General features: G+C 36.9%; 1 protein-coding gene across 1 annotated transcript in view; it reads left to right on the top strand.

The window, feature by feature from the left end:
- Positions 1-14,198, top strand: part of RALYL (RALY RNA binding protein like) — a 241,752-nt gene that overhangs the window by 147,394 nt on the left and 80,160 nt on the right. The gene's annotated exons all lie outside the window — the stretch shown is intronic.

The raw sequence follows: 14,198 nt of genomic DNA, 5'->3' as shown, positions 1-14,198 counted from the left end.
TATAAACCATAACACCATTAAAAAGTCATAGAGGAGAACATAGGCAGGAAAAATCTCACATACTCCATGCAGCAATATTTTCACTGATCAGTCCTCCTAGAGCAAGGGACATAAAAGAAAGAATAAACAAGTGGGATTTCATCAAAATAAAAAGCTTTGGCATGGCTAAATAAAACAACACTAAAATGAAAAGAAAACCAACTGTATGGAAAAACATATTTGCCAATGATACCCTCAGACAAGGGTTTGATTTCCAAAATATATAAAGAACTCATATGACTCCACTCTAAGAGGAAAAGCAACCCAGATAAAAAATGGGCAAAGTACTTGAACACACACTTCCTCAAGGAGTACATACAGAGGGCCCAGAAACATATGAAAATATGCTCAGCTTCACTAGCCATCAGAGAGATGCAAATTAAAACCACAATGAGATACCACTTCACACTGGCCAGAATGGCCTTCATAAACAAAACAAAAAACAAATGTTGGAAAGGTTGTGGAGAGAAGGGATCCCTAGTGTACTGTTGGTGGGATTGCAGATTGGTGCAACCACTATGGAAAACAGTATGGAATTTTCTCAGAAAACTGAAAATGAAACTTCCTTTTGACTTGGCAATTCCACTGCAGGAATTATATTCTAAGAACTCTGAAACACCAGTCCAAAAGTTATGCACTCCAATATTCATAGCAGCACAATAGCCAAGTGCTGGAAGCAAACTAAGTGCCAATTAGTAAATAAATGGATGAAAAAACTATGGTACATTTACACAATGAAATTCAACACAGCAGAAAGAAAGAAGGAGCTCCTACCCTTTGCCACAGCATGGATGGAACTGGAGAGCATCATGCTAAGTGAAATAAACGAGGTAATAAAAAAAATACCATATGATTTCATCTTTAAGTGGAACATAATCAACAAAACAAACAAGCAAGCAAAATGTAACCAGAGACATTGAAATTGAGAACTAGCTGACAGTAACCAGAAGGGAGAGGGGAGGGAATAAAGGGGGGAAAGTGTAAAAGGTTTACAGGAATAACTATGAAGGACACATGGACAATAACCAGGGTAGTGGAAACAGGGGCAGGAGGGAGGGAAGGCTGGGGTGTTGGGGAGGGGTGGGAGAAAAAAGCAGAAAACTATACTTGAACAACAATGAAAATTAAAGTATTTTTTTAAAAGCTGATTAACCCAAACTAAGTGTAGATTTTGGAAAAGAAAACTATACATTAGTTGAATTATTAAAAATATCAGCAAATTAGTTGTTTTTTAAGACTAATAAAGTTAATAGGTCACTAGCAAGGCTGATGAAGAATAGGTACAATTAACCTATAAGGAATGAAAAGGTGTTCATCACTACATAATTTTAAAATATTAAAATGATGTTAGACAGAAAACTGTACTTGAACAATAATTAAATAAAAAAATAAAAATAAAAATAAAAAAGACAGACTATTTTGCCAGTATAAATTCTCAGCAATATTTTAAAAATAAATAAAAATAATAGAATAAAATGATGCTAAGACAATATTAACAATTCTATAGCACTAAATTTAAAATTTTTCAATTAAACAAAAAAACTTTCAAAAATGTTATAATTTTTGAAGACATAGAACATCAATAAAATTTTATATTTCAAAAAAAGAAAAAAGAAAATTGTGGTTATAGAATAATAATTTCATAATAAGTTTTAAAAACCAAGGACTTGTGTGCCATAGACACAGTATTTAAGATTGCCCAAACCTTCAAGATATTTTAAATAATCAGTGTGAAAAAAGCTATCATCATAATTTTAATTTAAACGACTTTACTATTATATGTTTAGACAATTTTTTCTTGTTTTGGGGACCACATGTATTTTACTTAACTAGTTTTTTTAAATTAAAATATACTATAAGGAATGTCTCAAATTTCATCAAAGGCCTCTTTGGCATCTACTGAAGAAAATCATATTTTTTCCTTTTGTTTCTTTTAGTGCCAGATTATGTTTACAGATGTTCAGATTTCAACCCAATATTAATTTTCTCTCTATAATTTAGATTTGCTTATGATGTTGCTCTTTTTCAAATGAGATTAAGGCTGAGTTCATTTCTTTTGCATCTGTCCTCTTCAACAGTGAAAGCATGTAAAACTATAAATTTTCCTGAGTCAGGTTCTCACTGTGTCCCATAGGTTTTAGAATAAGTGTTCTTATTTCTTCCTAGATAATATAAAAGTTTCATTTGACTTCTTTTTGAATCCTTTATCCATTAGGATGGAGTCAAAGAGACTGGTACTAGTGTCAAAGACAGAGTGTGCAAGTCTTGGTCAGCCCCTTCTATATCAAGCATGAGAAGAACACCATTTTCCATGCTGGCAATGGAATTTGATCTTTGTAATTTGATTGTATTAATTCTCTGTTCTATGGCATCCATAGCAGATGGCCTTAAGGCTCTTCTTGAGGTATGCATGCCTGTTACCCATGTTTGTGCTAGATCACGTGATGCTTTGCCTCTAATGATTCCATGATTCTTATCTGTGTTCCAAACTGAGCAGCTCAAGGTATTATGAATGCATTCTTCTGTGTCTTGGTTGTTCAGTAGTAATATTTTTCCTCATCATTGCTTCTCTTTAATAGTCATTCTGCTTCTGGGGCCACAGTGAACAAATTCAGTGCTTTTTCCACTAATTAACCTTTTACATATCTGTACAGTTGGCTGCCTTTCTTCCTAAAGCCTCTCTTCTCCAGACCAAACACCCTTATTTAGTCTAACCATCTTTGTTATAGGGTCATTGTTTTGAAACTGCTTGCCATCCCAAGTTCCTTTGCCTTCATACAGTCCAGTTGCTTAAAACATGCCTGAAACCTTCCTGAAATACACTAAGCTAAATATTTCCAAGGATGCCTTAAAAGTGAAAGTCCAGTAGAATAATTAATCTCTTCTTTAAAGTTAATTAATCTCCATTAGCTTTATGGCAGTGAAATCTTAGTAGTGAATATTGACAAAAATGCCTGAATATTTATTAAATCAATATCTGGTAAGGCACAGACAATATGAGCTGTGCTCTGGACCTCAATAGATCCTGTTGATACCTTGGTTCTCTCATTTTAAAACTCAGGATAACATTAATACAAACTCAGGATTTTTAAGACAATTAAATAATTTGATATATGTAAAGAACCTAGAACAGTTATTGATAAATGCTAAATACTGAGTAAGTGTTCACTGTTAACATTACTATAATTGTTGTTATTATTATTATCTTTACCTAAGAACATTTTTCATTGTTTTTTAGAGAGAGAGAAAGAAGAAAGGGAGGGAGAGAGAGAAACATTGATGTGAGAGAGAGATATGGATTGATTGCCTCCTATATGCACCTGGACTAAGGATTGTACATGCCCTAGCTGGGGATGGAGCCCATAACCTTTCAGTTATGAGAGAATGCTCCAGCCAACTGAGCTGCACCAGCCAGGGCACAAATGTATAGACTATAGAAATCTTACACAGGGTTACATCAGTCAGGGTCCAGTCAGGGGACTGGAGACGGACACCACATCAGTCATTTTAAAAGGAGAATTTAGTATGAGGAATTATTAAATAGTAAAATATGGTTAGCTACTTAAAAAACATAAAAGAGACAGCAGAAGTCAACCAGGATTGAAAATGTAGGGAACCAGCCCAGGCTGGGTGGCTCAATTGGTTAGAGTGTCATTCTGTACACCAAAATGTTGTGAGTTCAATTCCCTAGACTGTAAATTCAGTCCCCAGTCAGTACAGGTATGGGAGGCAAACAATCAATGTTTCTTTCTCATGTCAATGTTTCTCTCTCTCTCTTACTCACTTCCTCTCTAAAATCAATGAATATATCCTTAAGTGAGGACTAAAAAAAAAAAGAAAGAAAGAAAGAAAGAAAGAAAGAGAAAAGAAAGGAAAGGAAGGGAAAAGTAAAGCAAATGAGGGAACCCTTACTGTCTCTGTGGCTGAGAGAGAAAACCAAAGAAGGAATAAACCAGGAGCCTCTGCCTCTTTTCTGGGCTAAGAGTCACAGACCACTGCAGAGGATGTGTGGCTGCAGCTCACTGGTGGGGGCAGGGAAGTTTGTTGTGGTATTGGTGGGCTAGGGGTAATTAGTAGGCACCCTCCTGCTAGGGTGTCAGTGAGCATCTATCGATTGGTCCTCCACATGGTACTGACCCCATGCAGGAGGAGCAAGAAGAAAAGTATATGGAGCCTGGAAAATAGAAGCCCATCCTCCTCTGTGCCTTTCAGTTCCCTCTAGCGCCCCCTGGAAGACACTAACAGTGCTAAGTGGGTTTACAAGATCCAGTTCCATTATCACAATGCAACAACAACAACAAAAAAAAGTGGATTGAGAAATGATAGGCAATAAATTTATGCCTACTGGAAGAAAGGTCTAACTCAACATGGTAGCTGTAATGGTCTAAAATTCTAATACTAATATTCAGGTGTTTGAAAATTCTAGTGTAGATACTTTGTTTTCTTACAAAAGTAATAATAATAGTAAATGTTAAAACAGAAAGTTCCACAAACCTGTAACACTTAAATCAAAAAATGTCTCCTGGGTAACTATATATACCCTGTCTTTTCAGACTTCCCCATCTAGTGAGGTAGAGGCATAAATGGACAATTACATATAATATGTTCAGCTAGAAGTGTACATAAGAAGCAATAAGATGAGATCTGCACATTTATGACTAAATTCAGTTAATGCAAAGAGATGGATCATTTTTTCCAGGATTTTGATATGAGTCCTTTTGGAATATTTTACTCTGTAAACTTCAGTGTCAAGAAATAGAAAAAGAGCCCTGGCTGGCATAGCTCAGTGGATTGAGCACAGGACTGTGAAGCAAAGGATCACCAGTTCAATTCCCAATCAGGGCACATGCTTAGGTTGCAGGCCAGTCCCTAGTAGGGGACACATGAGAGGCAACCACATATTGATGTTTCTCTCCCACTCTTTCTCCTTCCCTTCCCCTCTCTCTAAAAATAAATAAATAAATAAAACATTTTTAAAAGAGAAAGAAAGAAAGAAATTCAGACAAATTAGATTAAGTTCAAAGAAGGAAGACAAGAATGATTAATGGAATGGAGAGATTGATTTGTGAAGGAAAAAGCTGACAGAAATAAATCTATATAGAATAGCTATGTGATAAAAACAGCAGACAGCTGACAAACATGAGTCCAATACAAATACAAAAACACAAAAATAAGAACACAAACATGCCCTGGCCAGTGTGCTCAGTGGATTGAACTACGGCCTGCAAACCAAAGGGTCACTAGTTTTGATTCCCCAGTCAGAGCACATGCCTGGATTGCAGGTCAGGTTCCCCTCAAGGGGGCGCATGAGACGCAAGCATGAATTGATGTTTGCCTCTCTTTCTCCCTCCCTTCCCCTCTCTAAAAAGAAATAAAATATTAAAAAATAATAACACAAATAAAACAGAATAAAAAATAAACAATAGCATAGTAGGTGGAATTTAGTCTAACTCAACACATTTTTTTTATTTTTTTAAATATATTTTATTGATTATACCATTACAGTTGTTCTATTCCCCCCCTTCATTCCCCTCCACCCACACACTCCCTCCCCCACCATTCTCCCCCCCTTAGTTTATAACCACGTGTCTCAAGTTCTTTGGATTCTATATTTCCCCCACTATTCTCACCCTCCCCCCTATCTATTTTCTACCTACCATCTATGCTATTTTCTGTGCCTTCTTCCCCCTTCTCCCCCTCCCACCCCCCTATTTCTAACCCTCCATGTGTTCTTCATTTCTATGGTTCCACTCCTGATCTAGCTGTCCTCTTGGTTTGCTTTTGTTTTAGGTGTGGTTGTTAATAACTGTGTTTGCTGTCCTTTTACTGTTAATATTTGAGGGAGATGTGTTAGGCCTTTAAGGATGAATGCATATTCAGCACAAAGAAGATACAACACGGTGACAGATATACATCTTGAGCAAAGCCACTGAGCAAAGCCCCTGAGCAGAGCTCCTAATAGGAAACTTTCTTTTGAGAAGCCAGTCCAGTTAATTAAAATGTTACAGAAACAGGGCCAAGGAGGGTACAATTACTGAAATTACCCCCACTAGGTTCGCATTGTCCTCCACCAGGGGAAAGACATCTCTCAATGCCAGAGATTTGTGAAAAGGAAAGTAAATGTTTATTTAAAGCTATACAAACTTAAAGTAGTGAAACAATGTCTTCATTAAAATACTAAAGTCCTTTAGGATACCCATAGATGCACACAGTGCTTCCTTCTCCCCCCACCCTAAACTGGGGTACCGTATCTCAGGAAAAGTAGAGGTCCGTGATCCAGGCTTCTGGCACCATCAGCTGTGTCGCCACCAAGATCTTCAGTTAATCCCAAGTCATGTGGCACCTTCTCATGTCCCACCAACAAAAGCCCTTGCACCCCTTTTCTAGGCAAAATATCTCCTACTTCTTGAGTCATGTGGCCAAAGGGAGTACCCCAAAGCCACAGGGTCCCCACTCTGACCAAAGCTTCATGATTCCCCACATCAAAGCTGCAGGAGTCCAAACTCTGGTAGAACCACATGGTTCTCTCCTCACATGGCTGCCAAGTCTGGGTTTAAATCCCTATACCAACCTTCCTCTGTACCCCTACTTCCAACTCCTCCTACAATCAGTTATACCTGCCAGCATTCCTGTATTATTCCAGGTTTACTGGGCTGCCATCATGACTCTGGGCAGGTGTAGCCCCATGTCATGGAGCCAATCTTCTCCAAGCTCCCATGCAGGCACTGTAACTCAAGGGACCTGCCCCAGTTACATCTTGCTGGGTGGGAGTCACTTCCATCCCCCTGGCTCAGGGCATGGCCACAGCTATTTAACATATCTATGAAACCAGTTAAAGGTTATAGATAGGTTAAATGGCCATGCCAGAGGTTAGCTGCAAAGCTGTTGCTGTACAAAACAGCTTTTCGCGTTCCTGCTCCTCCATGTGTCCCTTCCTCCAACTCACATGGGTCGGGGGGAAGGAGTGAGGACATCCTATATATCATTCTAATATTCCCTGGACACCTTGAGTTCTGGACCCCATTCCAAATCTCTATTTGGAGTCCCCCTCTTGGCTGCACCCTGATACAAAAAGACTATGTAAAGAGAGGAGGATCTCTCTCTGAGAGCAAGGAGCTTCTCTGGGCCACAAAGTAGGTGCTGGGAACTGCTCAATGTTTAAAGGGTAATCAAACAAAATGTTGAAGAATGTTGGAAGGAGCAGCTGCATTTTGGAGACAAATGAAGTTTGAAGAGTCTGAAGGTTAGCTGTAGGCCATGTGAGGTAGTTGGAGAACTGTTGCTGTTCTTTATTTTGACACTTTGTAAAAGAATGCTTTTAAGTCATTAGCATTCATAGTCATGGTGTGTGGACAAGGAGGACATACTTAGGACCAGGAACGCAGGGTGGGAGATAATCTCACTGGTCCAGGCAAGCTACATATCTTTAGGCGAGGCCTTCAAAATAACTGGATATTTGGTTCACCTATTGTCGTATTTATAGTTCTCTCATTAAATATGTCAAGATATTTACAAAAACTAAATTTTCATTCTCATGGTAGCTTTATAAAGTAATCATGAATTGAAGATGATTATATTGTATATATGCACGTATATATTTTTAAAGACTTTATTTATCTTTAGAGGGAAAGGGAAGGAGAGAGGGAGAGAAATATCAATGTATGGTTGCCTCTCATGCATCCCCTACCAGGAACTGGCCTGCAACCCAGGCATGTGCCCTGACTGGGAATCGAACCACAATTGTTTGGTTCACAGGCCCGCGCTCCATCCACTGAGCAACACCAGCTAGGGCTATATGCACATATATTTATTTTCATTCATTCTAGACCAGAAGACAGAAGTGAAAGCTAAACACAGTTTTAGAGTTACATGTGTAAATATTCTTCCTAAGAGAACATAGCATAGGAAATAGTAACAAATACACTCTATTCAGGGTGATACTTCCAAAATCAAAATCTCTGTATTAACTCATCCAGAAGAGAAAAAAAATTCTTTTTTTCTTCTTTCTCCCTTGCTCCCAGAATTCACTGTTCACATATCTTTTGATCAACGTAATCATCATTTAGATGTGTAAGACAGTAAACTTGACTCCTAGCATGTAAGACACCAGAACTCTTACATGGGCTGTGTGGGTTGTTTTAATCTTTTAAACTTATCAGTCACTTTATCTTTCTAAGCAGTCAGGTCCTGGTTCACAATCAGCCTGGAATTTTACAAATCCTTTGGTTCCTGTCAGACTCTTTCCTCAATCCAAAGGACCTTGGTAATAAATCAAGTATTTTGTCAAAGAGATTTAGACTAAATAACTTAATTCATTGCTTTTTAATTTTAAATCTATGTATGATTGTGTAGCTACTACACATATACACACACTCCATAGTAAATTTACTGATTTATACAAATAAAAATGGACAGATTTTTTTCTATGTATTATCTTCCTGAAGTTTATAAATTTGTTCAACTATATACATATACTCAAACAAGTTTATATATAGTCTGTCTGAAAAAAGTCCAGCCATTGTTAATAAAGTGAGAATGGTTTGGGGGACACTGATGTAACCTGGCAGCCAAGGAGAGTAGACTGGAATGCACATGCATGAACAATGATGACTTCACTCTACTAGTCAGTGGGGGTGCTAGACACCATTGAGTGACCAAGTGCACTATGTGGCTATCACATTCAAAATGCCTGAGTGAGTAGAGCAATGAATCTGCATCAAATTTTGCATTAAGTTTGAACATGCCTCAGCAGAAACTATTCCAGTGATTCAGAGGGCCACAGCTATGGACAACTAGTGATTGGCAGCCTCATCATGACAACAGATCTGCTCATGCATCACATTTTGTACAGACATGTTTTGTGAAATGAAATCATCCAGGTGACTCAGCCCCCCTACAGACCAGATTTGGTGCCCTATGACTTCTGGCTTTTCCAACTAAAATCACCTTTGAAAAGGAAGAGATTCCAGATTGTCAATGAGATTCAGGGGAATATGATGGGGCAGCTGATGCAGATTGGGAGAACTGTGTGAGGTCCCAAGGGGGCCTACTTTGAAGGGGACTACAGCATTATTGTCCTATGTACAATATTTCTTATTTTTCTTCAATAAATGTCTCTATTTTTCATGTTATATGGCTCAATACCTTCTGGACAGACCTTGTATACTCTAAAAATTGGACACCTACACCAAATTTTATGACAAATTAGAAGCAGAATGTGTAGGTGCATCTGAGAACACTTCCTGACCCATGGAGAAGTATGCTCTGGATGTACAGTCAGTTAGCCCATGCCATCATATCTGCATTAATCTCTCCCATGAGTATGGTGAAGAAAGCTATACTAAAGAGAGAGAATGAACTCCCTAAATTACATTCACAATGCTTGCTTCACATTATTCTACTGCTAATGCTTGGCCTGCTAGGAGGACTACCTGTTAAAAATTCAAAAGGACCAGTTCAAATGGCATCACTGTCATGAAGACCTGCTTGATCCTTGTGTCTAACAGCCACGTCCTGTAAGCTCTCCTAGTAGTTTTTATTTTTATTTTGGCACTTACCAAATTCTGCTTTGAATTATGGTAATATGTGCATTTGTCTGATCCCTTAAACTTTGGATGACTTTCCTTGTATTTAGAAGCCATGTTCTGCCAATATTATCAACAACTCCCAGTATTGTGCTTAAAATAAGTACTCAATAATTGATTATTCAATTTACTTTAGAGAGCTCAATGTAATAATTAAGAAGACTCCAGTAACAATCATTATTGGCACAATATCTGTTAATAAATCTTTAATGTGTTCCCTCCTTATCCCAAAAAGTTTAACATTTTTTAGATTTTTTTTGTAGATGTTTGAATACAATTGTCTCCATTTTCCCACCACCACTTTCCCCCACCCTACCCACATCCACCTCACACCCTCAATCCCACACTCCCTTGACTCCATCCATGAGTCCCTCTTACAGGTTCATTTATGTCCTTTTCCCTTCTTCTCCACATTATTTCCCTCTCCCCTGTCCTCTGGTTACTGTCAGATCATTGATGATTTCAATGCCTCTAACTATATTTGCTTGCCAGTTTATTTTGTTGATTAGGTTTCACTTATAGGTGAGATCATATGGTATTTGTCTTTCACTGCCTGGCTTACTTCACTTAGCATAATGCCCCCCAGTTCCATCAATGTTGTCATAAAGGGTAGGAGCTCCTTCTCTCTTTCTGCTGCATATTATTCCGTTGTGTACATATACCATATTTTATTGATCCACTCATTTACTGATGGCCAGCTAGGCTGCTTCCAATGCTTGGCTATTGTAAATTGTGCTGCTATGAACAATCAATTAAACAATGAACAAAGGACAAACAATCAATTAAAAAATGAACAAAGGACCTAAACAAACACAAAAAATGAACAAAGGACAAACAATCAATTAAAAAATGAACAAAGGACCTAAACAAACACTTCTCCAAGGAGGACATACAGAGGACCCAGAGACATATGAAAAGATACTGAGCATCACTACCCATCAGAGAGGTACAGATTAAAACCTCAATGAGATACCACTTCACACTGGTCAGAATGGCCATCATAAACAGATCAACAAAACATAAATGCTGGTGGACTTGTGGAGAAAAGGAAACCCTAGTGCATTGTTGGTGGGAATGCAAGCTGGTGTAGACTCTGTGGAAAACAGTATGGAATTTCCTCAAGAAACTAGAAATGGAATTGACTTTAGATTATATTTTAATGAAATTTTGTGATGGAAAATAACAAAAAATACTTTGTGCATTAGTCTACTCATATGAAGCTGGTTTATGAATTCAATGGGGTTAGAGAAAATTGGTCTCATATATTGCAGAATCCAATGAGTTATGATTCTTCTTCTATAAATGAAAAAGTTTAAATGAAATTCTAGGAATATTACTAGGTCTCATTTAACCTTCAGTAATAAAAGAAAAGTTGTGTGTGTCCATGTGTGTGTGTGACTCTCAACAATTACTCTATCAATTCTGATTTCTCATTAAATTTTGAAGGAATCTGAGCAAACAGAATAAAGATATATTGAAAAGAACAATAAAAATCATAAGTGTGTACCAAATTTCAGAATGAAAATACAAAGTATTTATGTTACATATTCAAGACTTTTGTTCCACTTTTTCAGAAAGTCAAATACTTGACCCTTGCCATTGACCTTGCCCTGAAACAACAAAAACTTTGATATTTACTGGACTTAGTTATCTCCTGGACAATGCCCTAAACAATCTAACTTACTATCATTTTGTTTTCAGTAGCCTAATGACCTGATTGGCATACAAAATTATTGTAATGAAATTCTCCAAAGTTTCTCTCTGAAAAACCAAAAGAGATTAGGCCCAAGCAAAACAGCAGCAACTCTTGGCTTCTAAAGAGAAAAGGGGATATTTTAAAATATGAAAGACAAGTTGTTTTTTCCTGGCAGTAAATTTCTAAGATATATAAAATACCTTAGAAATTTAAATGTGACTCCTGAAAATACCATTTTTGATAGCTAATTTTCAGTAGAGATTTACACAGAAAGAAAAAAGGAGGAATTTTTATGAAAGAGATACAATCTGCAGGAGGAAAAAATAAAGACAAATGAATTCAGGACAGCATACATGCCCAGGAAAGTATAAGAAACAGGCATCAGATATGCCCCAGGGTGTTCTCTCTTCATTTCCTTAGATCTCTTCATTTCCTTGAGAACCCAGCCTGATTTTATAGCTTATGACCTGAGTCAGCAACATGTCTGGTATGTCTGCTAAAAGTTCAAACCACTAAGACAAAAGTAGGTGTGTCATGCTCATAAAGACGGGTCTGTTTGTTCATTTCATTTCATTATTAAATTGACAGGTAAAATTGAGTTCATAATGGCAGATGATGGGGCTTGGAGGTCAAACAGTTCTGGAGGCTCAGGTGTCACCTGTTCTTGTAAATATGCCTTAACAGTAATGATAAAAAAAATAAGCAGATTGAACAAGTTAATTTAAGTAGTCACGAAAAAATATTTTAAAAGGTTATTTTTCTCATGCATTTTAAATTACCAGAAGGCTGTTTAATTATTGAAGTCATTTTTTAAAGTTTGAAGACACATCAGTGGAATGAATTATCACTGTCATCCACATTAAGGACACATTAATTGGTTATGTGCCATAGTTTTATCTTGTCATAGGCTGTGCTGTCTGAGGTTATAATAGGAAAATGGCTTCAGAAAAAAGATTATAAAGCATAATTGCCATTTCTCAAGTGTCTGTTAACAGACGAATGGCTATAGAAAATGTGGTACATACACAATGGAATATTATCCAGCCATGAAAAAGAAGAACCTCCTGCTATTTGAGACAACATGGATGGATCTTGAGGGCATTATGCTAAGTGAATAAGTCAGACAGAGAAAAACAAATACTTTACAATCTCACTTACACGTGGAATCAGAAAAAAAAAATCTGAGAAACAAAGAGTGAAATGGTGCCAGTAGTGCCTGGGCATGGGGAAGATGGGGAGACCTTGGTTCAAGGGTAAACTTCAAGTCATTACATGAACATATTCTTGAAAATACTCAAACATAAGGTAAAATGATTAGTCATGATGAATGTGAGCAAAAGTACTATAACTTTAGACAAAAAGTTGTGTATGCCTATATACATACACACACACACACACACACACACAAATATATATATAGTGTGATATTATTCAGTCATAACAAGAAATGAAATTCTGTTATGTGCTACAATATGGATAAACCTTGAAAACATTGTGATAACTGAAATAAGTCAGACAAAAATATACTATAAAATTTTACTTATTAAGGAATGTAGAATGGGCAAATTCATAAAGACATGAAGTAGAATGGAGGTTATCAGGGGCTGGGGAGAGGGAGGATTTTCTGTTTGGGATGATGAAAAACTCTGGAAGTGGATAGAGGTAATGTTTGCACAACATTGTAAATGTACTTAATGAGACTTAATTATATACTTTAAAAGGCATAGCCCTGGCTGACATGGCTCCATGGATTGAGGATCAGACTGAGAAGCAAAGAGTCGCTGGTTTGATTCCCAGTCAGGGCACATGCCTGGGTTGTGGGCTAGGTCCCTAATAGGGGGTGCATGAAAGGCAACCACACACTGATGTTTCTCCTCCTCTCTTCCTCCCTCCCTTCCCTTCTCTCTAAAAATAAATAAATAAAATACTTTTAAAAGGGTTAAGATGGTAAAATTTATGGCAATTAAAATAAATGACTAAACACTAAAAAATAGTCACTTCCTCATAGAGCAGATATTCTGTTCACAGTGAGATTAAATGTCTAACAACTTGGATATGGTTACGCAGTCCCATAAAAAGCTCCAGATGTGAATTAAGACACTTTTTTCCTCCAGTCTCAGCTCTATCACTTCCTAGTAGTAAAAATTTGAGTAAGTCACTGAGGTTTTTTGTGCTTTAGTTTCTTCTAGTTACAGTATCCAACAGAATTGTTTTCAGGACAAAATTAAAAGAAAACTATACATATAAAGTGCTTTATATACTCACACAACTATATTAGTGCATGGGGGCAGTTTGTAGTGTATATTCCTTTAAGGTGTTTAGTCATGAAAATCTTATCACTAAAATATATTTATCACTTGAATTTAAATACTCTATAATATTGTTATTATTGATAAGATTCAGCCATATCACTAAAATACATTTATTAATTGCTATTTAAATACACTATAATATTGTTATTATTGGTAAGATTTAGCCAAAGTGGCTTTAAACATTTTTTCTCCATGAAAAGTATTTAATCATAGTTCATAGAATTAAAAAAAAAAGCTAATTTTCTGAGGAAACACATTCCTAAATGAAACACTTTTTCATTTATGCTGTTTCTATACCTTTTGTTCATTGTTTAACCTCATTGTACATACCTTAGGAAGAAGGGACAACTATATTGTATCTTGTGCAGAAAAAAAATGAGCTTCAATTTATTTAATTAGAAGTATTTTGTAAATATTTTCTCTATTCATTTTTTTTAGAGAGAGAAGAAGGGAGGGAGAAAGAGAGGCAGAGAACTATGAATGTATGGTTGTCTCTTGTGCACCCCCTACTGGGGACCTGGCCCACAACCCAGGTATGTGCCTTGACTGGGAATCTAACTGGTGACC

The sequence above is a fragment of the Sturnira hondurensis genome, unplaced genomic scaffold, assembly GCF_014824575.4.
Source record: "Sturnira hondurensis isolate 20B ecotype Veracruz unplaced genomic scaffold, ASM1482457v3 Scaffold0006571, whole genome shotgun sequence".
NCBI lineage: Eukaryota > Metazoa > Chordata > Mammalia > Chiroptera > Phyllostomidae > Sturnira > Sturnira hondurensis.
The sequence above is the reverse complement of the archived record's forward strand: the minus strand, read 5'-3'. Positions and strand labels throughout refer to the sequence as shown.